This window comes from Triticum aestivum, chromosome 5B, assembly GCF_018294505.1.
Source record: "Triticum aestivum cultivar Chinese Spring chromosome 5B, IWGSC CS RefSeq v2.1, whole genome shotgun sequence".
Lineage (NCBI taxonomy): Eukaryota > Viridiplantae > Streptophyta > Magnoliopsida > Poales > Poaceae > Triticum > Triticum aestivum.
This window is the reverse complement of record NC_057807.1, coordinates 35,909,813-35,933,092: the sequence shown is the minus strand read 5'-3', so window position 1 is coordinate 35,933,092 and position 23,280 is coordinate 35,909,813. Positions and strand designations below refer to the sequence as shown.

The 23,280-nt window shown below is 44.2% G+C and overlaps 1 pseudogene; it reads left to right on the top strand.

The window, feature by feature from the left end:
• The first annotated feature begins 4,744 nt into the window (after positions 1 to 4,744).
• LOC123115541 (disease resistance protein Pik-2-like) lies at positions 4,745 to 13,438 on the top strand (annotated as a pseudogene).
• The last annotated feature ends 9,842 nt before the right edge of the window (positions 13,439 to 23,280 follow it).

Genomic DNA, 23,280 nt, shown 5'->3' with positions numbered 1-23,280 from the left:
GATACGTCGCCCTATTCTCATATGGAGCGGTGATCCAAAAGGATTTCGTCGAAGAGTATGAGCTTCTCGCAAAGCAAGGAGGCGGCTATCCCGGTTTCATCTCTTGGTTCAAACAAACGGTAAATTCTATTAGACAATTTCATTTCATTCGCTAATTTGTGCGTAATGCAACAATCCTTTCATATTAAACTTGTAGGCTAATTCAGAGTCTATGGACGCCGAATTGCGACAAGTCGCTAATGGTTTTGACTATAAGGTCCATTCATTTGACAAATACGACATCAACGGGTATCGTTTTCGTACCTATGGCAAAGAGCTATCTATGGCCGACCGAAAGTCTACAAATTGTTGTGTATCTGCTATCGGTGAAGGAGGTACCGAGTATTATGGGAGAGTTGAAGTAATTTATGAACTTCTATTCTATGGTGAAAACCCACCGAATGTCATAGTCTTCAAATGTTATTGGTTTCAGCCGAAGGAGACTAGAAGGACTCATGAACATATAGGGCTAGTTGAAATCAACCAAAGCACCCATTTAGATGTTCCTGATGTCTATATTATGGCTCAACAGGCGACCCAAGTATTCTATCTACCCTGGGCCTGCCAAACTAATTCAAATCTGAAAGGTTGGGATGTCGTTTATGAAGTGCCGCCACGTGCTAGACTATCTCCCCCAAAGAAAGAGGATTATGAACCTCACATTAACCCAGACACATATGAAGGAGAATTCTTCCAAGAGACACGTCTTTCCAAAAAGCGTTTCAAGAACCGGTATACTTCACCCCAAAACATTGAAGTAGACAGCGATAGTGAATCCCACATCACCCCAGAGGAGGAACAAGAAGAGCCGGAACAAGAAGAGGTTACTGCTGCGGACGACCTTTCAATGCTTGATCGATTACGTAAAGGTGGCCTTCCACATGTTGATGCCACTGAACCCTATGAGCCCGTCATTGATTATAGTGATGATGATGATTATGCATTTATTGATGATACTGATCGAGATTATTAGTAGTGTCAGGTATTCAATTTTTTTATGTTGTACTTGATGATGATACACTTAAATGATATACATATTATTATTCATGTCGGTATTTTTTTATGTTGTACTAATTTCGTTTACTCTTTGTCATGGCAAGTGTTGAAAGATGGAAGGGGAGCCGACTGAGGCCAAGGACAAACGTGCCCAAATTGAAGGTGTGCCACACCATCAAGGTAGCTCCAGCTTATATCAGTTCGGGCGGAATTGGTTAATGTGGTTTGCTTCATTATTAATGCAATTCATTCATTATGCTAGCTTGAGCCCTTTAATTACTAATTTACTTTGTTTCTCTCTTTCAGGCATGCTACAATAAGACGGATAAGGTGCCAGAGGGGTACGACCTGTATGCCAAGGCCCACGCTGCATCTTACAAGCAAGTCAAGGGGAAGGCGAGGAAAGGGGAGGAGTTTAACCCGAGCCAGATCCCCTACAATCCAGAGCAGGTGATGATATCTAGTGTCGGGAGGTCCCGTGGCTCCATAGCCATTGATCCAGAGATTGCTCCTGAGACCACGGTGAGTTTAATTTGAATGGACGTTACTTGCTAGTCTTAACATTTAAGTGTCATCATGCTAACGAAACATTGGAAATGATCTTTGGTGCAACGTTACTCCACACAAGCATCACACGATCCTTCTCCAGCTACTGGCCTGAGCCAGCCCGCTCCCACACCTCCATGATCAAGGTAAGTTTCTCTAGTTTTTTGCTTAACAAATGCATAAAGACCTAGACTTAGCTTTATTTCATCTAATATGCTTACCTTAATGACCTATACGTAGCTTCTTTTCCTGCAAAATGACTTAATAAGCTTACTGACCTCCAAAACCAGCCATTTTACCTAAGTTAGCTCTAAAACGATCTATACTTAGCTTTGTTTCCTCCAAAATGACCTAAGTTAGTTATAATATGCTTAGTTAACTAGGTTTGCTCAATAATGACATGTACTTACCTTACTTATGTAAAAAAACAGCATAATTAACTTAGTTAGCTCATAAACGATCCATTTTACCTACATTAGCTCTAAAATGATGCATTTTACCTAAGTTAGCTCATAAACGATCCATTTCAACTAAGTTACCTCACAAACAATGGCGTGCTTCTTCTTCTAGTCACCTTTTCCTAACTTTCTTATTTGCCATTTTACAGATTTCATTCACTTCTCGAAAGCTAGCTTACTATGATGGAGTGCTTGTTTTTAATTTCATTCTCTTCTAGTATTCTTCTAGCTTGCTACGATGGAACTTGCTATCTTGATGAAACTTTGCATTGTAATATGTATGTGCGACTTTGCTATCTTGATGGAACTTGCTATGTATGAGTGGATGGAACTATATATGTATGTACGATGAAACTTATGTGCTGTTAAATAGCTCTATGAAATATATCTATATATGTCATATATATTTGCTGTGAAAATTGTTGGATTTAAAAAAAACAGAAAAAAAGAGCCAATATGCAGGCTCTTTGCCGTCAACCACCAACGGCAAAGGTCTCTTTGCCATCAGCAGCGGACGGCAAAGAGGCCACGTGGCAGGCAACTGTGCTTCCTGGAAGGCTGACCTATTTGGTCAGTTTGCCAACAGTGGCTGACGGCAAAGAGAAAAGAACTTTGCCTACAACGACGGATGTCAAAGGCCTTCCGATGTTTGTCGTCAGCGGCCGACGGCAAAGGCTTGCCGTTAACCACCTAACGGAGTAACAGCGCAATTATTGCCGTCAGTATTCTTTGCCGTCGTCAGCTGATGGCAAAGGACCCTTTGCCGTCAGCCGCCCGAAGCGGACGGCAATGTAGCTCTTTGCCGTCCCGTACGTTGCCGTCCACTTTTGCCGCACGCGGCGGACGGCAAAGACCTTTGCCGTCCGCCATCCGTGCCTTTGCCGTCCGCTGTGGCTGATGGCAAAGTAGCTGAATCCTGTAGTGAATCCTGCTATGCATGTTACTGCTCGCTCCACTTCTCTTTGCTCCAGGTAAGCGACCTACGTCTGCAAATTTCATACTGTACCTAGAACCATGCGTTTGCCATCCAAACATGAACTTTTACTCCATTACACATCCATCTATTTTGCTTTTGTGGATCATTATATTGCAGGGCCTCATCTTTTTTTCATACACCATGCATGTTATGGTGGTTGTTTTGTAGGATCGGAAGCCGATACCTGCACAAAATACAGCGATAGCTATCAGGGGCGTCCATGCCGTGACGATCCATGTCTTCAGGGCTGTAAAAAGGATGGTTTTACCCAAGGGCGGTGCCGCCTGGCCTACCTAACAATCGTATGTATCTGCGAAAAAGAATGTTGAATAAGAACATGTAGCAACCGCCGTGGGATGTGTGATGTGTCAAATAATATACTCCCTCCGTCCGAAAATACTTGTCATCAAAATTAATAAAAAAAATGTATCTCAAACTAAAATACATCTAGATACATCCTCTTCTATCCATTTTGATGACAAGCATTTTCGGACGGAGGGAGTAGCTCTGTGGTACACTGAGTTGACGATGATCAATAACACGAGTTGAGGCTTTACCAAATATTATTATATTCTAGAAAAACAATTTGGTTCCTTCGTCAAGCTTCCCAGCTTCTTCCTGTCGTCAACATGGTTTTTTTTCCCACCGAAATAGTATGATCGTGAACCTACTTAATTACCTTTTCATACTGTCCAGCCGGGCGCTTGCCGATCCATTTTGGCTGTAGGCTCACTCATATGGTTCTGAGCCACTGCACTCGACGCCTCCTCCGCGAAGATTGGTAGCCTATTTTTGCCCTTGCTCCAAGTCCTCCAAGATCACATTGGTCTATGGTGGAATGCTCTGCCCGCCATGCATCAGTTTCCTTCTCCGTTAGTGTCACATAACATTTCAGATCGATCTTCTCTTTCTCTGGAGCCCAGTTGCCCGACGGACCCCAAAAGTAGAGTTTGTCCCTCCGCCGCCGGCGATTCTGATTCTTGCTGCTGCTCCACGCCTCCTCCGCCATTGCCGAGCTGCCCTCCATTGGAACCGGATCCAATCAACCCTCTTTCCCCAGGCCATCAACTAGACCGGAAGTATAGAATCCCTCTTTGCCAAGGAAGCAAGCCACTATGAAGATGCGTATGTATGCTGCTGCTGCGCCAACAAGAAAAGAAGCTTCTTTCTTCTTTCCCCCTCCTCGTCTACTCTTCCCTGGAGGATGGATGCGCCGCCAAGAAGGAAAGGATCGCACTCCATGGCCCGGCTTTATCTCTCTTTCTCCACCGTGCTTCCTTCCCCATCTGAAGCCACAGCGGAGGCGAATGTGACGGCATCCCTCCTTCCTGGTAATTTCTTTTGTCCTTCTTCTTCTTATTATCAGTCTGCTCTGGTGCTGGATCTATCACACCCTCTGAATAACCGGAACATTTGGCCATCTGCTAATTGTAGTTTGTGAATCGTAAATTATCCTTCTTATTACTCTGCTCTAGTGGCCATTTGCTAATTAGTTTGTCAATTGTAAATTATCGTTCTGGTCTGCCATTTTGCAGATCTCTCAAGTTCAGTCGCTTGGCGTCGAGGCTGCGTTCCTCGCTCTTGGATACCAACCCCATTTTGGTCGCTCACGAAGCTGCCGTCGACAACAACACCAGGTATATGCTCTGTTTCCTCTCTGTTATTTGCCTCTTCAGATTTAGCTCAAGGCCAGCCATTGATTGGTCCAACTGATCTTGTTTGCAGTACAGCCTCTATCCGTAAAAACTAGTTGAATTGATCTACAGAAACATCCAGTAAAATGGAGGGGACGGCCATCAGCATCGGCAAGTCCGTGTTGAGCGGGGCGCTCAACTACGCCCAGTCGGCTGTGGCCCAGGAGGTCGCTCTGCAGCTTGGTGTCCAGAGTGACCATTCCTTCATCAGGGGTGAGCTCGAGATGATGCAGTCATTCCTGATGGCTGCACACGGCGAGCGAGACGACAATAAGGTGGTCAAGACTTGGGTGAAACAAGTCCGCGACGTGTCCTACTCTGTCGAGGACTGCCTCCTGGATATTGCTGTCCGTCTGGAGAAGCAGTCTTGGTGGTGTCTCTCTCGCAAGGTGCTAGCTCGTCGTTATGTGGCAAACCAGATGAAGGACCTCAGAGCTGAGGTGGAGGAGGTCAGCCAGAGGAACCAACGGTACCACCTCATCAAGGGCTCTAGCTCCAAGCCTACCTATGCTGTTGGGCAGCCTATCATGTCGAGCGCGACGATGTCTGCCGCCTATGATGCAAGGCTGCGGCGGCATAAAGCAAAAATGGATCTTGTTGAGTTGATCAATTACAAGGATAATGCACTTCAAGTGATAGCGTTGTGGGGCACGAGTAGCACTGATCTGGGGGAGATATCCATCATCAAAAGTGCTTATGAAGATCCCATGATACACAACAATTTTGATTGTTGTGCTTGGATCACATTGATGTGTCCTTTCAGTCAGACAGACTTCATTCGAAGCATTGTTAGGCAAATCTGTGTTAATTCTCTTCAAAAGACAGGAGAGGAAGGGAAAACCACTATTGGGGCCCAAGTTTTGAAGATGATGGCAACGACAAAAGAAGATGATTCGGCTTGTGAGTTCAAGAGATATTTGAATGACAAGAGTTACCTAATTGTACTCAATGACGTACACAAGATTGAAGAGTGGGATTGCATTAAAACATGTTTCCCAAACAACAACAACAAAGGAAGCTGAATCATAGTGTGCACTGAGCAAGTTGAAGTTGCATGCTTATGCATAGGAGCAGAGGATGAAGCTTTAGTGCACAAGAAGTTATTTGCTGATGAGTCTCTTTATGCTTTCTACAGTAAGGTAAAATTTTAAGTCCTTACAATTTTCTAATTAACTCTACACTTGTTTTTTTTGGTTCACTGTCTCAACCACTGGTTTACATAAATAACTAGACTTGGACTTGTGTTGTCATGAAAGTTTTAGGTTCATCACCATTCCCTCTATACATTTCACTTACATAGTTTAATTAAACAATAATGTATCAAAGCCTATGTGCAAAATCGACCTCATTTGCTGTTTCTACACCACCCTCCCTTCCCCATCATCGGGTTGCTTGTCATCTGCCTTAGGCCCTTAGCTAGCCTTAGATTCAATATTGATCATGCAAATAATTCTAGTGGTTACAACTTCATACTCCATTTGTTGTGGTTACAACTTCATACTCGATTTCTATTGGTTACAACTTCATGCTCAAGTCCTCAACTCTTGCATGGAGTTATTTGGCTTCTTATACTTTTCTAGGGGCCATTGTCAGCAACCACATACTTCTTTCATAAATTAACTAGACTTGAACATGTGTTGTCATGAAAGTTGTAGGTTAATAACCATTCTACATAATTTAATTACAAATTAATTATACATTTCCTCTTCTTAATGAGAAAGAATTTGTATGATTGATATACATTGCACTTATGCTACATCTGAGATATATAGTAACCTTAATTTATCAAGGTAAATGTGCAAAAATTACTACATCTGATGTTTCTACACCCCCACATCCCTTCACCATCACCTAGTTGCATGTCCTCTGCCTTAGATCCAATGAACATGCAGGTAATACGATTGGTTACAACTACACCTCATATACTCCATTCATTTTCTAGCTCAAGCCATCAACTCTTGCATGGATTTATTTGGATTCCTATACTTAACTAGCGTTCACTGGTCAGTACATACTTCCATAAATTATATTCTCTCTATCTTCTTTAGACACCAAATGAAAGCAAGCAAATTATGAAGTTACCCCAAATAGTTCGAACATATATTGTGACTGACAACTAATGAATGGTCAAAAAAATTAATCTGGCAAAGGGATCATTATATACTATCATCATCCTCTAATTGTTTCATGAATTTTGGAAAGGTTCCAACCATTGGAACTCTTAACAGTGTCACTGATGAAAATTCCTAGTACATGTTTTATGTGTAAACCTATCTTATTTTCCGTAATATTTTTGCTTGATATTTTGCATGTTCAAGCTAATTGTGTGCTTGTATTTAGGTATATCAGGAGGGAAGAAATTCAGCAGAAAAAGGATCCATCTCATATGTAGTCTCTACTGGTGTTAACAACTCTACACACAAGAACATCCTCACTCGCACGGAGACAATGCCTACTCTAGAGGAATCTTATCTCATCGGGAGAGGGAATGAAAAAGTGGAAATCATCAAACTAATCTCAAATAAAGATCTCCAGCATTTTCATGTGATTTCCTTGTGGGGAATGGGTGGTATTGGAAAAACAACACTAGTCACAGATATTTATCAAAGCCAAGAGATCAGTAGCATGTTTGATAAGCGTGCTTGTGTCACAGTCATGCGCCCTTTCAACTCAGCAACACTCTTGCAGAGTTTAATTATGCAATTCAGAGATAAGAATGAAGATAAAAATGAGACAGATTTGAGGAAATGTTTAGAAGGAAGGAGATATTTGCTTGTTCTTGATGATCTGTGGTCCAGAGTAGAGTGGGATGCTATAAAAGAGTATTTGCCAGAAACTGCAGCAAGCTGTGTAATAGTCACCACAAGGGAAGAGAATATCGCCAAGCAGTGCTCAAAGAATAAAAGAAACATATACAGGGTCAACCATCTGGGCCCTAATGACGCATGTGCTCTTTTCACCAAAAAGGTACAAATGGAGCAATGTCATACTCAATGCTTCTGCCTCTTATTTATATTACATTTATGGAATGAATGTTGTCAATTTGTTTATTTGTTTTTTGAAGGGCCAATTTTTTTATTTCAGTGAATGCTAAACTACTTTAAACTTCACAAACAATATTTTTATGTCCACTAGAAAATTGGAATTGCCATTCGTTTGAAATCTTATGCAATAGCTAGAATAATACTCCCTCTGTAAAGAAATATAAGATAGTGATCTATACGCTCTTATATTTCTTTACAGAGGGAGTACATATAAATACAAAAAGCTTTGGTACATAAACTACGATTACAATAAGGTGGAGACATGATAATTTGTATAGTTATAGTTAGGCCCAACCAAATTATTTGTAGATTTTGTAGCTGTCAAAGTGAAGTAGGATATGCCGGTTTCGCTAGCGAACAGCAAAGAAGTCAGACAGTAGAAGTGCAAACAAAGGTCCATCCCTTTTCTTGTGGATACTGTCTCAACATTTGTTCAAGAACGCGGTAATTTCAAAAATTTCCTGGTGATGCATAGCAACGAGAGGGGAGAGTGTCGTCCACGTACCCTCGTAGACCGTAAGCGGAAGCGTTATGACAACGCGGTTGATGTAGTCGTACGTCTTCACGATCCGACCGATCTTAGTACCGAAAGCACGGCACCTCCGCGATCTGCACACGTTCGGCTCGGTGACGTCCCACGAACTCACGATCCAGCAGAGTGTCGAGGGAGAGTTTCATCAGCACGACGGCGCGATGACGATGATGATGAAGCTACCAACGCAGGGCTTCGCCTAAGCACCACAACGATATGACCGAGGTGGATTATGGTGGAGGGGGGCACCGCACACGGCTAAGAGATCAATGATCAACTTGTGTGTCTATGGGGTGCCCCCTCCCCCCCCCCCCTATATAAAGGAGTGGAGGAGGGGGAGGGCCGGCCCTCTACTATGGCGCGCCCCCCTTCCAAGTAGTAGGAGTAGGAGAGAAGGAAAGGGAAGAGAGAAGAGAAGGAAGGAGGGGGCGCCGCCCCTCCCCCTAGTCCAATTCGAACTAGGCCTTGGGGGGGTGCGTGGCCTGCCCTAGGTAGCCCCCCCTCTCTCTCCCTTAAAGCCCAATAAGGCCCATATACTCCCCGGCGAATTCCCGTAACTCTCTCGTACTCCGATAAATACCCGAACCACTCAGAACCTTTCTGATGTCCGAATATAGCCTTCCAACATATCGATCTTTACGTCTCGAACATTTCGAGACTCCTCGTCATGTCTCTGATCTCATCCGGGACTCCGAACAACCTTTGGTACATAAAAACACATAAACTCATAATACCGATCGTTACCAAACTTTAAGCGTGCGGACCCTACGGGTTCGAGAACTATGTAGACATGACCGAGACACGTCTCCGGCCAATAACCAATAGCGGAACCTAGATGCTCATATTGGCTCCTACATATTCTATGAAGATCTTTATCGGTCAAACCGCATAACAACATACGGTGTTCCCTTTGTCATCGGTATGTTACTTGCCCGAGATTCGATCGTCGGTATCTCAATACCTAGTTCAATCTCGTTACCGGCAAGTCTCTTTACTCGTTCTGTAATGCATCATCCCATAACTAACTCATTAGTCACATTGCTTGCAAGGCTTATAGTGATGTGTATTACCGAGAGGGCCCAGAGATACCTCTCCGACAATCGGAGTGATAAATCTTAATCTCGATCTATGCCAACTCAACAAACACCATCGGAGACACCTCTAGAGCACCTTTATAGTCACCCAGTTACGTTGTGACCTTTGGTAGCACACAAAGTGTTCCTCCGGTATTTGGGAGTTGCATAATGTCATAGTCATAGGAACATGTATAAGTCATGAAGAAAGCAATAGCAACATACTAAACGATCAAGTGCTAAGCTAACGGAATGGGTCAAGTCAATCACATCATTCTCTAATGATGTGATCCCATTAATCAAATGACAACTCATGTCTATGGCTAGGAAACTTAACCATCTTTGATTCAACGAGCTAGTCAAGTAGAGGCATACTAGTGACACTCTGTTTGTCTATGTATTCACACATGTACTAAGTTTCCGTTTAATACAATTCTAGCATGAATAATAAATATTTATCATGATATAAGAAAATATAAATAATAATTTTATTATTGCCTCTAGGGCATATTTCCTTCAACATTTTCATCCACTCGGATCTACCGCAATAAAAACGCATGCTTCAGTAATCATGGAAGAATATGCGATCTACTTGTAAGAAACTTTACTCAGTGTCTCATCGGCTATATTTGGCTCAGTCCTCTTAATCCAGATTTGAATTTAGATGGTTCGCGGTTCTTCTTTTTCTCACATTGATATGGGAGTTTATAGAAAATCTATAAATAGTATATGTTATAATAAACTATATTATATTTATACATTTCCATAAAAGGAAACCATACATCTTTAAAGTACAAATTGATAATTTGGAGCATCCTGGTATTTTCATTTCTTGAAGTCGAGCATATTTTCGTATCTCCTGCCATGCTAACAATACATGAATTGAAAGAATCTTTAACTGAACTTCGCTTTTATTGAACAGAGAAACAAGGGTCCTACAGTATGATTATTTATAATGTTAAAACATTCTGCTTGTAGCATGGCAACACCGCTATTAACCTCTATCAAACAACATATATTCCTAGTTTACTACAAGAGTGCTGATGGGACAGAATATCATAATGAGATAATCTATTTGATCGGACCTAAGAATTATAGTAATCGGGCAATACATCTGATTAGAAGGGAAAAAAATCTTGTCTTTGAAACTCGTAAATGGCTGACAAGCTCAAGTATATCATCCAAAACATTGGCATGCTTCGGCATGCATATGTATGTGGGATATTTTTTGTCGTACTTTGTAGAAACGAAAATGTTTCATATGAAGCTCCTTTGAAATTCAAGCGCTGCAGACGTACCACTAAGAAGGCTAAGGTAGGTTTTAAATCCTGCAAATGCAGTTGACAAATATAGAGAAAATACAGCAGGTCATATGAGTTGTTACATTTAGTTTCTCTTGAATATATTACATTTATTTTTACATTCAGAATTTTGATTTTGAAGGAGTTTTTGGTTTGTTCAAAGAAAAAAGTTGTTTTCAATGGGTTATTTTTTTAAGATAGTAGGCATGTTGTCTGGCTTTATATTGACGAAAGCCCCAATTACAGAGTAGGATTGCATGAAGTAAATCACCATTGCACCATGCGTACGTTTCTAGGTGGGAGGGTAATATTTTTAGGAAGAAAAGTGATGATGTACTAAGTGAAAAAGAAGGAGTACTTATATGATTTCTTGTAGTGCTAAATGACATGATTGATATGGATTTCAGGTATTTAAGGAGACCATAAATTTGGATGGGCAATATCCGGAGTTGGTTGAACAAGCAAAACTGATATTGAAGAAGTGCAAAGGACTTCCCCTTGCACTAGTCACCATAGGTGGCTTCTTGGCAAGCCAACCAAAAACTGGTTTTGAATGGAGAAAATTGAATGAGCATATTAGTGCTGAATTGGAGATGAATCCAGCACTTGAGATCATAAAAGCAGTCCTTATGAAAAGCTATGATGGTTTACCCTATTACCTCAAGGCTTGTTTCTTGTATCTGTCCATCTTTCCAGAAGACCAGAAGATTGCACGGAGACGCTTAGTGCGTCGTTGGATTGCAGAGAGTTACTCAAGTGAGGTGCGTGGCAAGTCAGTGGAGGAAGTATTGGAGTGTTACTTCATGGAACTTTTAAGCAGGAGCATGATCCTGCCATCTCAACAGTCAATTCATAGTAGGAAAGGAATTGACTCCTGCCATGTCCATGATCTCATTCGTGAAATTGCCATCTCAAAGGCTATGGAGGAAAATCTTGCATTCACAGAGGAAGGTTGCAGCTTAAATAACCAAGGCATGGTGTGTCATCTTGCTGTAAGCAGCAATTGGAAGGGGGATCAGTGTGACTTTGAGAATATAGTAGACTTGTCCTGTGTACGATCACTGACAGTGTTTGGAAATTGGAGGCCATTTTACATTTCTGGTAAGATGAGGTTGCTACGAGTGCTGGATTTGGAAGGCGAGTGGGATCTAGTTGATCATCACCTTCAGCACATTGGGAAGCTTGTACATCTTAGATATCTTTCTCTAAGAGGACATCATACAATATTTCACCTGCCAAATTCATTGGGGAACCTGAGACAGCTCCACACATTAGATATTTCAGGTACAAGCATAATAAAACTACCAAGGACCATCATCAAGCTTGAGAAGATGGAACACATTCTTGCTAGTGGCACAGGAGATGCAGGTAGTCATATAGATGCAGATAAGCAGTCTCTGATGTTGCCTCTCTGTTCAGCGTATTGTTGTGTGGCATGTTGTACACGGAGGATCCTAGAAAATGAACTCGATCTTGATGATAGTGCACAACTTAACAGGCGTGATATATGCACTATGTTCTGTTGCAACATATTACCATATTTTGTGGCGGGACGAAACCCAGGTGGTGTTGAAGTGCCAAGGGGAATTTGGAAACTGAAGGCCCTGCACACACTGCGTACTGTGGACGTCTCAGTGGGGAAGGCTGTTCTACAAGATATAAAAAAGCTCACCCGGTTACGCAAGTTAGGATTGACGGGCATCAACAAGAGAAATGGTCAAGAGTTGTGTTCAGCAATTTCTCGTCTCAACAGCCTGGAGTCATTGTCACTGCAATCACATGGAGAGACAGGTTTATCAGTTTGCTTGGATGGCCTGTCCTCACCTTTAGAAAACCTGCAGAGCCTCAAGTTGATAGGCAACCTGGTTAAGCTGCCGGAGTGGATCCAGGGGCTGAAAAATCTTGTGAAGCTGAAGCTAGATAGGTCGAGGATATCGGAGCATGATGCAGCCATACAAGTCCTTGGGAGTCTACCAAACCTGGCCACCCTACGTCTATTGGATAACTCGTTCGTTGGTGAAGAGGTCCGTTTCAGTTTCTGTCAGGAGGCATTCCCGAGCCCGAAGGTGATGCAGTTGGATTGCATAGGAAACCTCAAGCTGGTGGGATTTGAAGAAGGAGCAGCCCCTAAGCTTGAGTTGCTACATTATTCTAAACTGAGGAGCAATCCCAGTGTTGGGTTGTTCTGTGGGTTACCACATCTGCCAAGCCTCAAGAATTTTATGCTGAATAGGAGGGACTGGCGTGATACCAAGTTGGTGGAGGACCTGCGAGGCCAGCTCGCAGAGAATAAGAACGGGCCCGTTTTGAAGAGTTATAGTACTCTCTACGTCCGAAAAAGCTTTCCTTCAGATGGGTGCATTTAGCACAAAATGGACGGAGGGAGTAGTAGCTAGCTATACTCTACTGCGAATATCTGTTTCCGAGCCCGTGCCCAGATGATCCCGTTATCCACACCACTAGTTTGCATATAGATCTGCGCGCTGTGAAGTATTTCCCTACCGTATGCTTTGAAAATTAGTCCAGCCAGGCACGCAATCAATGCGACGGCACGTCGCACTGTTGTTGTGGCTCAGCTTGCCATCGGATGGCTCAGCTATTTTTCTGAGCCTTGCTGGTCCGTGCACGACCCGGTTACAAGAGAAAAAACAATAAAGTAACCGTAGTTGTTCGTCATGGTCGCTATGTACTTTGCTTCAGTACATTAGTTCCCGTAGCAACCTGTTTATCAAAGTTGTTTTGAACGCTCGGACCTGCGTAATTACTGAAGGTGGCTCCCTCTACCACTAAGCCTGTTTCCCCATGTAGACCTGCTGGTTTTTATGTATATATTGGTCTATGTGATGTTAATGAGTGTTTCATGCAAAAAGGAAAAGAAAAAAGGGACTGTGTTTCCGTACCATCTCAGGTCCCATGTATGAATTCCATTTTGCTAGCACATGTAATGTAAAAGAAACAAAACATGCTGTTGCAGATTTTGGTCATCCCTTTTTTGGCAATTAACATCTGTGTAGTTCGGGTACATTTTTCGTGAACACAGACACAATGACAATTTGTACACTCAGAGGGGCCAGGAACTAATTTGAATTGGCAAGCACATAAAGAAGGAACTCAATATGATTGTGCAAACTTTATCATCACAAATTTGCACATATCCATGGTAATTTTTATTCCACGGCATATGATCAGAGTCATTCAGAGAGTGCATGCAAATAGTAGATCAAACAAACATAACTAGTTCCAAATTCAGAATGTGCCAATTTAGACAGATAGCCACCTGATAACATAACATCTAACACGTGAGTACAGTAATTTAAACTAAGTAGATCTCCATCGCGAAACACAGCCCATGTCTATAGTTCGCCGCGCGTACAAGCTGGCAGGGGTTTTCCGATGCAAAATGACACGTGATCTCAATCGAGCCAATCTAACGTTCATCACTCGCACAGCCAAAAGATCTTGCCAAGCTGCAATCATTCTGAAAGTAGTGCACGTTATACACTCCACTATCTTACCTGCGAAGCAAACGAGATGTACATTAAAAAGGGTCATACGTTTGGGTCTGTGTAGTACACATCTAGATGTGACATAGTTATGTCACATCTAACTTGATGTCCACTATGTTTGTGGTCTATTTTTTTGTCTCAATTTTTTTTTGTTCCTTATTGTTGTGTTATTTGTGGGAGCTTAGATGTGACATCCTTAGAAAACATCTAGATGTGAATTAAACAGTCTAGGACACATCTAGATGTGACATAATTATGTCACATCTAACTTGATGTCCACTATGTTTGTGGTCTATTTTTTTGGTCCCAGCTTTTTTCTGTTCCTTATTGTTGTGTTATTTGTTGGAGCTTAGATGTGACATCCTTAGAAAACATCTAGATGTGAATTAGACAAACTGTATACGTTTTTCTTCTTCTTCTTAAACTACAAAAACCCTGTGCATGATCAAGGCAGTCGCACACACCTGCTGCATGGCTCGTGTTGCGCCACCAATGGGTACACAAATGACCATCCACGGGTGTCACCAACCCAGCGCCGAAAGTCATTGAATATGGTGCAGACCCGATGCTGGAACTTCTTTGTTAGTTCCTCATGTTTGATTTTCATCTCATCTGTTGGATCAGTCTCAGTAGGGTCAAGCACCATCATAATTTTCTTCTTCGTATCTGGGATATACAATGACTAACAATCCATGAAATTCACCGGGAACATGAACTGAAAGTTTATTTGTTCAATAACAGACATACAAAATCAGACAGATAGTACCATAGGGAATAGTTTTGCTAGGTTTGTGGTAGGCAATCCAATACCGAGGGTGCCCCATATGGCACTTCAAAGGAGAAGATGATGCCACCTGCTATGGTCGGAAGGGTCCGGATACTTACGCTGCTTTGGCAAAAATACTGTCCGGATTATACAAAGGGAGGAGGAGTTCATCCACATTAAGCCCATGGATGGATTTCCTATGTACAACCCTCCCAGCTGGGTGAGTTTCTGTCCCACTACTCTACTCCATCAACTCCCTGAATCCTTTTTCATAAATATTAATCCGTCATTTATAACAGGAATGGCGGAAAGTCACCAGGGAGATCCACAGCCCCGCACCACAGCCAGAGGACCACAACCAGGCCCTTGATCCCGGATTCGAAGAGGATCCGGATATATTCGTGGAGCTCGGGGAAGGGGTGTGTTGGTGTCAAAACCGGCGGATCTCGGGTAAGGGGTCCCAAGCAGTGCGTCTTAGGATCAATGGTAACAGGAGGCAAGGGACACAATGTTTACCCAGGTTCGGGCCCTCTCGATGGAGGTAAAACCCTACTCCTGCTTGATTAATATTGATAATATGGGTAGTACAAGAGTTGATCTACCACGAGATCAGAGAGGCTAAACCCTAGAAGCTAGCCTATGGTATGATTGTTGTTGTATATGTCTATCGACTAGCTTGGCCCCGGTTTATATAATGCACCAGAGGCCTAGGATAACAAGAGTCCTAGCCGAATACGCCGGTGGGGGAGGAGTCCTTGTCTTGATCGCCAAGTCTTGTGGATTCTTCCTTGTATGCGGCAGCTGTCCGGACTGGCCCATGAGTATACGGCCATGGGGGTCCTTGGCCCAATCCAACTGATCAGGAGACGACGCGTTGAGTACCCCCTAGTCCAGGACACCGTTAGTAGCCCCCTGAACCGGTCTTCAAGTTAGGGATGCTCCTCGATTTTTCCGAACTGTTCTTCATCTTCGGTTGCCGGTCTTGAAAACTAGTTCAACAAATCTTCTCATCTTCTATCTTGAGGATCGCCGAAATGCATTCGACGAGCTTACACGTCGGGTATCCGAGGAGCCCCTTTAAGTTTCTGGCCTTTATCAATGCCTTGTTATTTTTATGCCACGCCTCGGGTTAGGAGTTGTTCCCGGGAGGCAGTGTCCTCTTGCGTCTGAGCTCTAACGCCGGACCGCATTCAAGGTATCTCTTGTAGCCGAGCACCAATGCCGGCCTGCTTCCCGGCTCTAACACCGGAATGTATCCGAGCTCCAACGCCGGACTATGTATCCGAGCTCCAACGCCGGACTGTATCCGAGCTCCAACATCGGACTATGTATCCGAGCTCCAACGCCGGACTGTATCCGAGGTGTCATAAATCACCTTGGTTCAAAGAAGTTTGAAGGAGTTTAGCCGAGCTTAATGCCAGAAATGCCCTCTATGGAGCCAGCCACTAGCGCCCGAGCTTTATGCCGGACTGCTTCCGAGGTGGTGCACTTCCCCGAATGTGGGCCGATTTTTGTCAATATTTTTGATTGGTGCAATTTATTCTCTGCCGAGATACATAGCCAGTAGCCCTCAAGGTGGGTATCGGTCTAAAACTCGAGATGCACATGAAGGATGACATAAGACCGCTGATCCCCGTAGCCGCCGAGACTCAGGTTGATTTGCAAAATCGGTCTGAGGATCAAGTCCTAGCTTGGCAGAATACTTCGGGACACAAAAAGCGGTGTGCTCAGTCCTCGAGACTCAGGTTGGGTGCGGCCGACCAACCTGAGGATCAAAATCTCCTCGGAAACTGTATTGTACTTAAAATTTTCTGCATAGAACAGGCAATGCAGTAGCCCCCGAGACACTGGTCGGGTGACAACACCAGATCAGGGGATTGATGTGCCCCTTTAATATTTGTAAATAATAAGCCCGAAGCCCAGTAGCCCCCGAGCCTTAATGCAGGCACGGGAGGCCGAATTAAGGATCGATATCCATAGTAAAATCACAAATTATGTGTAATGACTCTATGTATCCAAGTACTTTACGTCATTAATGCTCGGATCTGCATTGTACAAAACTTTGTTGACCGACCATCGGCTTCCACCTCCTCGGCCAATAGCCGAGGAGTGTTTGTCCTACTTTATAAAGCCTTTATGAGGGCAAAGATTTACAACAAACAAGGCAATCTGGCCATACGGTTTTATAAACAAAGGTACGCGGAGAGACATGTTATATTACTGTTTAACAGAAGAAATGTCTTCCAAAGAAAACAGTCCCGCTATCGGTTCCTTTCTTTGGGTTTTCATGCTAAGCATGATCATGAAACCTCAGCTCCAATGTAAGAGCAAAATATCGAGGATTTAGTTTGGGAGGCCAGTTAATAGCCCCGGTAGTGTTCGGCGACAGTCGAGGTCAATCCGTAAACACTTCGGCCATTGTTATGAATGGCCCGTCATTTAACGCCGTCATTGGGTCGCCGACCAGTTTACGCTTATTGTGACAGTCAGTTTTCGGCTTTCTCCACTGAGGTGCTTAACCATGTGAGCTGGAAGCACAATCGCAGTGGTTCTCCCTTTGCACACCTAGCCGAACAAAGCGGAACATAGGAGGCAAGCGCAGGAGCCGGGCAACCCAACTATTGACCGAAGACACAATTTGAAACCGATGCATATATAGCAATATCCGAGAATGTTTTTGCCGAATCTCTAAAGGTGTCCGGCGTTGCACTGCGAGACTTGTGCTGAAAACACACAAATAGTTTAAAAGTGCCATGGGCTCGAAAAGCCAAAAAACTTATTCAAAAGGTTAATGTCCGAACTAGATCAAGTGTTCGGTGCCAATCCGAAAATTGGACTTTAGAAAAAGGTGCTTCTGCCGTGCTTTAACATGACACATTCTATCTCAAAACTTCAAGCGGGTCAGCCTACGGCTTCAACCTCCTATCCCGAAGGCGGAGTACTTCTTACTAGGCCAGTTTAGCAAACTAAACTCTAGCGGCTTTGAGAGAGAAATTAGGCGCCCCGGCTAGTGACCGCACACTTGTGTCGAAAAAAGGAGTGATAAATAATAATAAAAACTTTGCAACGACTAAGAAGAAAAACACTTATCATAAAACAGCTCATATAAATTTAAGAGCCCCCAAGTGACTTGGGTAAAAGAATGATTGCATGTACCGAAGTACTTATATCATATCTATGTTCAACCGAACTTTAAACGCGTCTTAACCGACCGTCGGCTTCTCCCTCTTCGGTCAAGGACCAAAAAGTGTTATGTACTCCATCTGTCGAGAATATGGACGGTGTTTCCAATAACCAGGCAATCAGGCCATAAGGTTGTAACAGACAAAGCGCGCTCAGGGAACTTATGCTATATTACTGTGAAGTGTAAGAAGCATCTTCGAAGAAAATAGTACCCCCACCGATACCTTTCTTCGGTGCTCATTGTTATTATGAGACTTGTGCAATAGATTTTTTGTACTCATGAGTTCCGTTGTGTGCCGACCATGATTGAAAACAATAAGAGCGCTAGCTTTCGGCTTCACCCAGTCTGGGGTCCTGCTCGGTTGACCCGATCGTGACAATCGCAGAGGTGCTCCCTTTACTCCCTAGCCGAACAATCGGGAACGTAGGGGTAAGCACTGGAGCCAGGCAACCCAGCTTGCAAATCGCTTAAGTCAATATGGTGCATATTGTGGCGTAATACACGAACAAGGAACGAAGCCGTACAAGTATAACCATATGCAAGAGGAAAAAGCTTCATGAAGGAAGCCCCCAAGTAAACGGGGTATTTGAATTTGCACGTCACAAACAAAGTTTGGACAAGGAAATTTTTACAAGCAACTAAAAAAGTATAATGCTTGGCTGAGCCGAACACAAGTTAAAAATTTAAAACTTTGAGCATGAAGACAACTTAGCTGGTTAATATGTTCGGTATTGATGACGCGGTCCGAACTTGATGCGGGACAAGGTTCCATCCCCGAGCCGGACCCGAGGTGGCGGAGCAAAGAGCTCGGCACTCCGAAGTGGTGACATAGCACGGTCAATGCAGGACGGCAGGGTGATGCCGAAATCCCCGGCATGGGGTAATGAAGTGTTGACGAAGCCCCCCGTCCAGCCGAGGTGACGCCAAAGGATATAGTCCGGCTGGATCATTTTCCTGTGCACAAAAAATAGTGCAAACCGGAGATAATAGTAATAATAATAAAAATAAAAATAAATCATTGCATAACAAATAATTTATGCAAAGTGAGTAATAAAAGAAATATGGCCTGGCGCCGAAGTCAATGTCGATGCAGGGCGGCGGCGTGATGCGGTAAAGGCATGGCAAGGCCTGAATTCACAGGTCGGTTCGAGTTCTGGATGCGGCGTTCGCCGGACTATGTACGGAAACTGACCGAACCACCATGCGACCATCGTTAATGCGGCCACCATTTGATAGACCTGCGTACATATGACAGACAAACCAGAGTAATAATTCATTGGGAAAAATGAACCCTAACAAGCAAAAAATACTAGGACTAATAGCACCTGGCTTATTTGTTGTAGCAATCCGAAGAAAGGTGATTCCCAAAATTGGGACTCGATCCGCACACCTATCGCCTGATGGGCGATAAAGCAACGGCATGGCGATGCTGGCAAAGGTTGGCTCACCGAGGCAAAGCCCTCGGTCTATCTAACGTGACGGAGCTGGTCGGCCAGCGACACCAAAGTCTCCGGAGTAGGTTGATGAAGAGATGATGAAGCCCCCGGTTCGGCGATGCAGGTCGTGACGTGGTCGATGCCGGCTTGATGAAGTGACCGTGTGGCAATGGAGGTGTGCCCGCTCCATGTAATCCGTGGGGCGGCGATATTGGTGACGATTTATCCTTCGCGATGCCGAACTATTGTTCGGCTGGCCGAGATGATGATCCGAAGAAATTGAGCTCGGCTCAACAAAGCGACGACGTGTCTAACACAGGTCGGCCGCCGTGGAGTGATGTTGTCGGGCTAGTTTGACACCGGCGCGACGGTGAAGTTCGTATTGCAAGAATACTTTTAATACTACCGGGATGTGTTTGAGAATAAAACACAACACCCCATACGAAAACTTCCTTCAAAAAGGATGTCCGAGATCCCGTTCATAAAGAAGATGAATTTGGGTCGATTCGTTCTCGCGCAGAAAACAGATCCAAAAAGTGATGCACTAATCGGAAGTTTCCCGGAGTTTGGACGGTCGGATCGAGCTGATGTTTTGGCAGGTGATAGATATGGGAATTCCGCAGCAAATCAACGATTGGATCCTCCAAAGGACATCCGAGCTGGATACCACGCCCTAAACTCGTCCGGATTCTCGTCCAGATTCAACAGGGCTCCGGTATATCGGAGATTGCCGGAGATTCCTCCATCGGAACTCGACGAAATTTTTGCAGGGTTGTTGTAGACTTAATTCTGCATAATTCCACTGAAGTAATCGTTTAAGCGACACTCGGGGAGGCAGTGGCGGCAGATACAAGTTTGTTGTCCAGAAAAACAGCACGGTCGCCTGAGGGCAATGTTGATGTTGAGCCCCCGAGCTCCATGGATGACTCTTCCATGATCTTGATAGAGATCGGAGTTGGTGTTGATGAAGGCCTTCATCCAAACATGACGATCGGAGGTAGGGCGCAGTCCTCGGTCAAACCAAGGTGACCAGTCGAGCTGGTGACAAAAAAGCCGATGTCGCAGTTGACCTGCAGTCGAGCCATTGATCCTTTCACCGATCACACAGCGGAACTCTCAATGAAAGCACCAATGTCGGTGTCAAAACCGACGGATCTCGGGTAGGGGGTCCCAAGCAGTGCGTCTTAGGATCAATGGTAACAGGAGGCAAGGGACACAATGTTTACCCAGGTTCGGGCCCTCTCGATGGAGGTAAAACCCTACTCCTGCTTGATTAATATTGATGATATGGGTAGTACAAGAGTTGATCTACCACGAGATCACAGAGGCTAAACCCTAGAAGCTAGCCTATGGTATGATTGTTATTGTATATGTCTATCGACTAGCCTGGCCCCGGTTTATATAATGCACCAAAGGCCTAGGATAACAGGAGTCCTAGCCGAATACGCCGGTGGGGGAGGAGTCCTTGTCTTGATCGCCAAGTCTTGTGGATTCTTCCTTGTATGCGGCAGCTGTCCGGACTGGCCCATGAGTATACGGCCATGGGGGTCTTCGGCCCAATCCAACTGATCGGGAGACGACGCATTGAGTACCCCCTAGTCCAGGACACCTTCAGGGTGTTTTACCAGGCGAGCTGTGACGGCACCGAAGTGGCCATCATTGCTGACTATCCCGGTCTCCTCCCTGCGTCTCATGTAAGTAATCAACAAACTTGTCCCTTGAGAGAATTCCCTCTTTCCGCCTTACCCACCGCACTACATTATGCTCTAAAGGGGAGGCGATCGGCACGCAACGCTGCACCTGAGGCAACACGCAAGAAAGCTGCGCATACGCCGGGTAGGCCTTCAAAAAGGAAAGCCAATAGAAGCGCGGCCGAGCCTTTATCAAAAAGGTATGGTTGCTTCAAGTATGCTCTATGGCCGTCACATTTAAAGCGTGACAATATCCGTTGTGTCTTATCAGGAAAAACATTCACCGGACTATGTCCGGGGATCCCGCCGGTCATGCCTCTACGAGCCGGATTCCGGACCCTGTTGCAAGGGCTGAGGCTAATGCGGAAGTGACACCGGATTGTCCTTCTTTGGAGGATTCGGATAAAGTGTCAAACACGAACTCCGCAGTGGAAAGCGCCATGAATCATCGGTGCCGGCGGGTGACAACCCACAAGTATAGGGGATCAATTGTAGCCTCTTTCAATAAGTAAGAGTGTCAAACCCAACGAGGAGCTAAAGGTAGAACAAATATTCCCTCAAGTTCTATCGACCACCGATACAACTCTACGCACAGTTGACGTTCGCTTTACCTAGAACAAGTATGAAACTAGAAGTACTTTGTAGGTGTTGTTGGATAGGTTTGCAAGATAATAAAGAGCACGTAAATATAAACTAGGGGCTATTTAGGTAAAGAAGCAATGTAAATATAGCGAGTGTGGAAAAGTGGCGGTAGAAGTTTTGGAATTGTCCCTAAGCAATTGACTACTTTACTAGACCGATAGCAAGTTTTATGTGGGAGAGGCATAAGCTAACATACTTTCTCTTCTTGGATCATATTCACTTATGATTGAAACTCTACCAAGCATCCGCAACTACTAAAGATTATTAAGGTAAAACCCAACCATAGCATTAAAGCATCAAGTCCCCTTTATCCCATACGCCACAACCCTCTTACTCGGGTTTATGCTTCTGTCACTCAAGCAACCCACTATAAGTGAATCATGAACGTATTGCAACACCCTACAGCGGGAATCCCTCACGCTTGCGCGACAGAAAGGGCCCAATAGGACAGCAACATAACCATAAGCAAATTAAACCAATCATAGCAATTCATCAATCACCGATAGGACAACGAAAATCTACTCAGACATCATAGGATGGCAACACATCATTGGATAATAATATGAAGCATAAAGCACCGTGTTCAAGTAGAGGGTACAGCGGGTTGTGGGAGAGTGGACCGCTGAATATAGATGGGGGGAAGGTGATGGAGATGTTGGTGAAGATGGCGGAGGTGTTGGTGTAGATCGCGGTGATGATGATGGCCCCCGGCGGCGTTCCGGCGCCACCGGAAGCAAGGGGGAGAGAGCCCCCCTTCTTCTTCTTCTTCCTTGACCTTCTCCCTAGAGGGGAGAAGGGTTTCCCCTCTGGTCCACGGTCTCCATGGCATGGGAGGGGTGAGAGCCCCTTCGAGATTGGATATGTCTCTCTGTCTCTCTCTGTTTCTGCGTTCTCAGATTCTTCCCTTTCACCGTTTCTTATATATCCGGAGATCCGTAACTCCGATTGGATTGAAACCTTTGCCCAGATTTTTCTTCGAGGTGCCCACAAGGGTCAGGGGCGCGCCCCCTGCCTCGTGGCCCCCTCGGTCACCGTCTCGCATTGATTTTTCTTCCCAAAAATCATAAATATTCCAAAAATATTCTCCGTCTGTTTTTATCCCGTTTGGACTCTGTTTGATATGGGGTTTCTGTGAAACATAAAACATGCAAGAAACAGGAACTGGCACTGGGCACTTGATCAATATGTTAGTCCCAAAAATAATATAAAAAGTTGCCAAAAGTATATGAAAGTTGTAGAATATTGACATGGAACAATCAAAAATTATAGATACGACGGAGACGTATCAGCATCCCCAAGCTTAATTCCTGCTCGTCCTCGAGTAGGTAAATGACAAAAATAATAATTTTTGATGTGGGATGCTACCCAGCGTAATCTTGATCATGTAATCTAATCA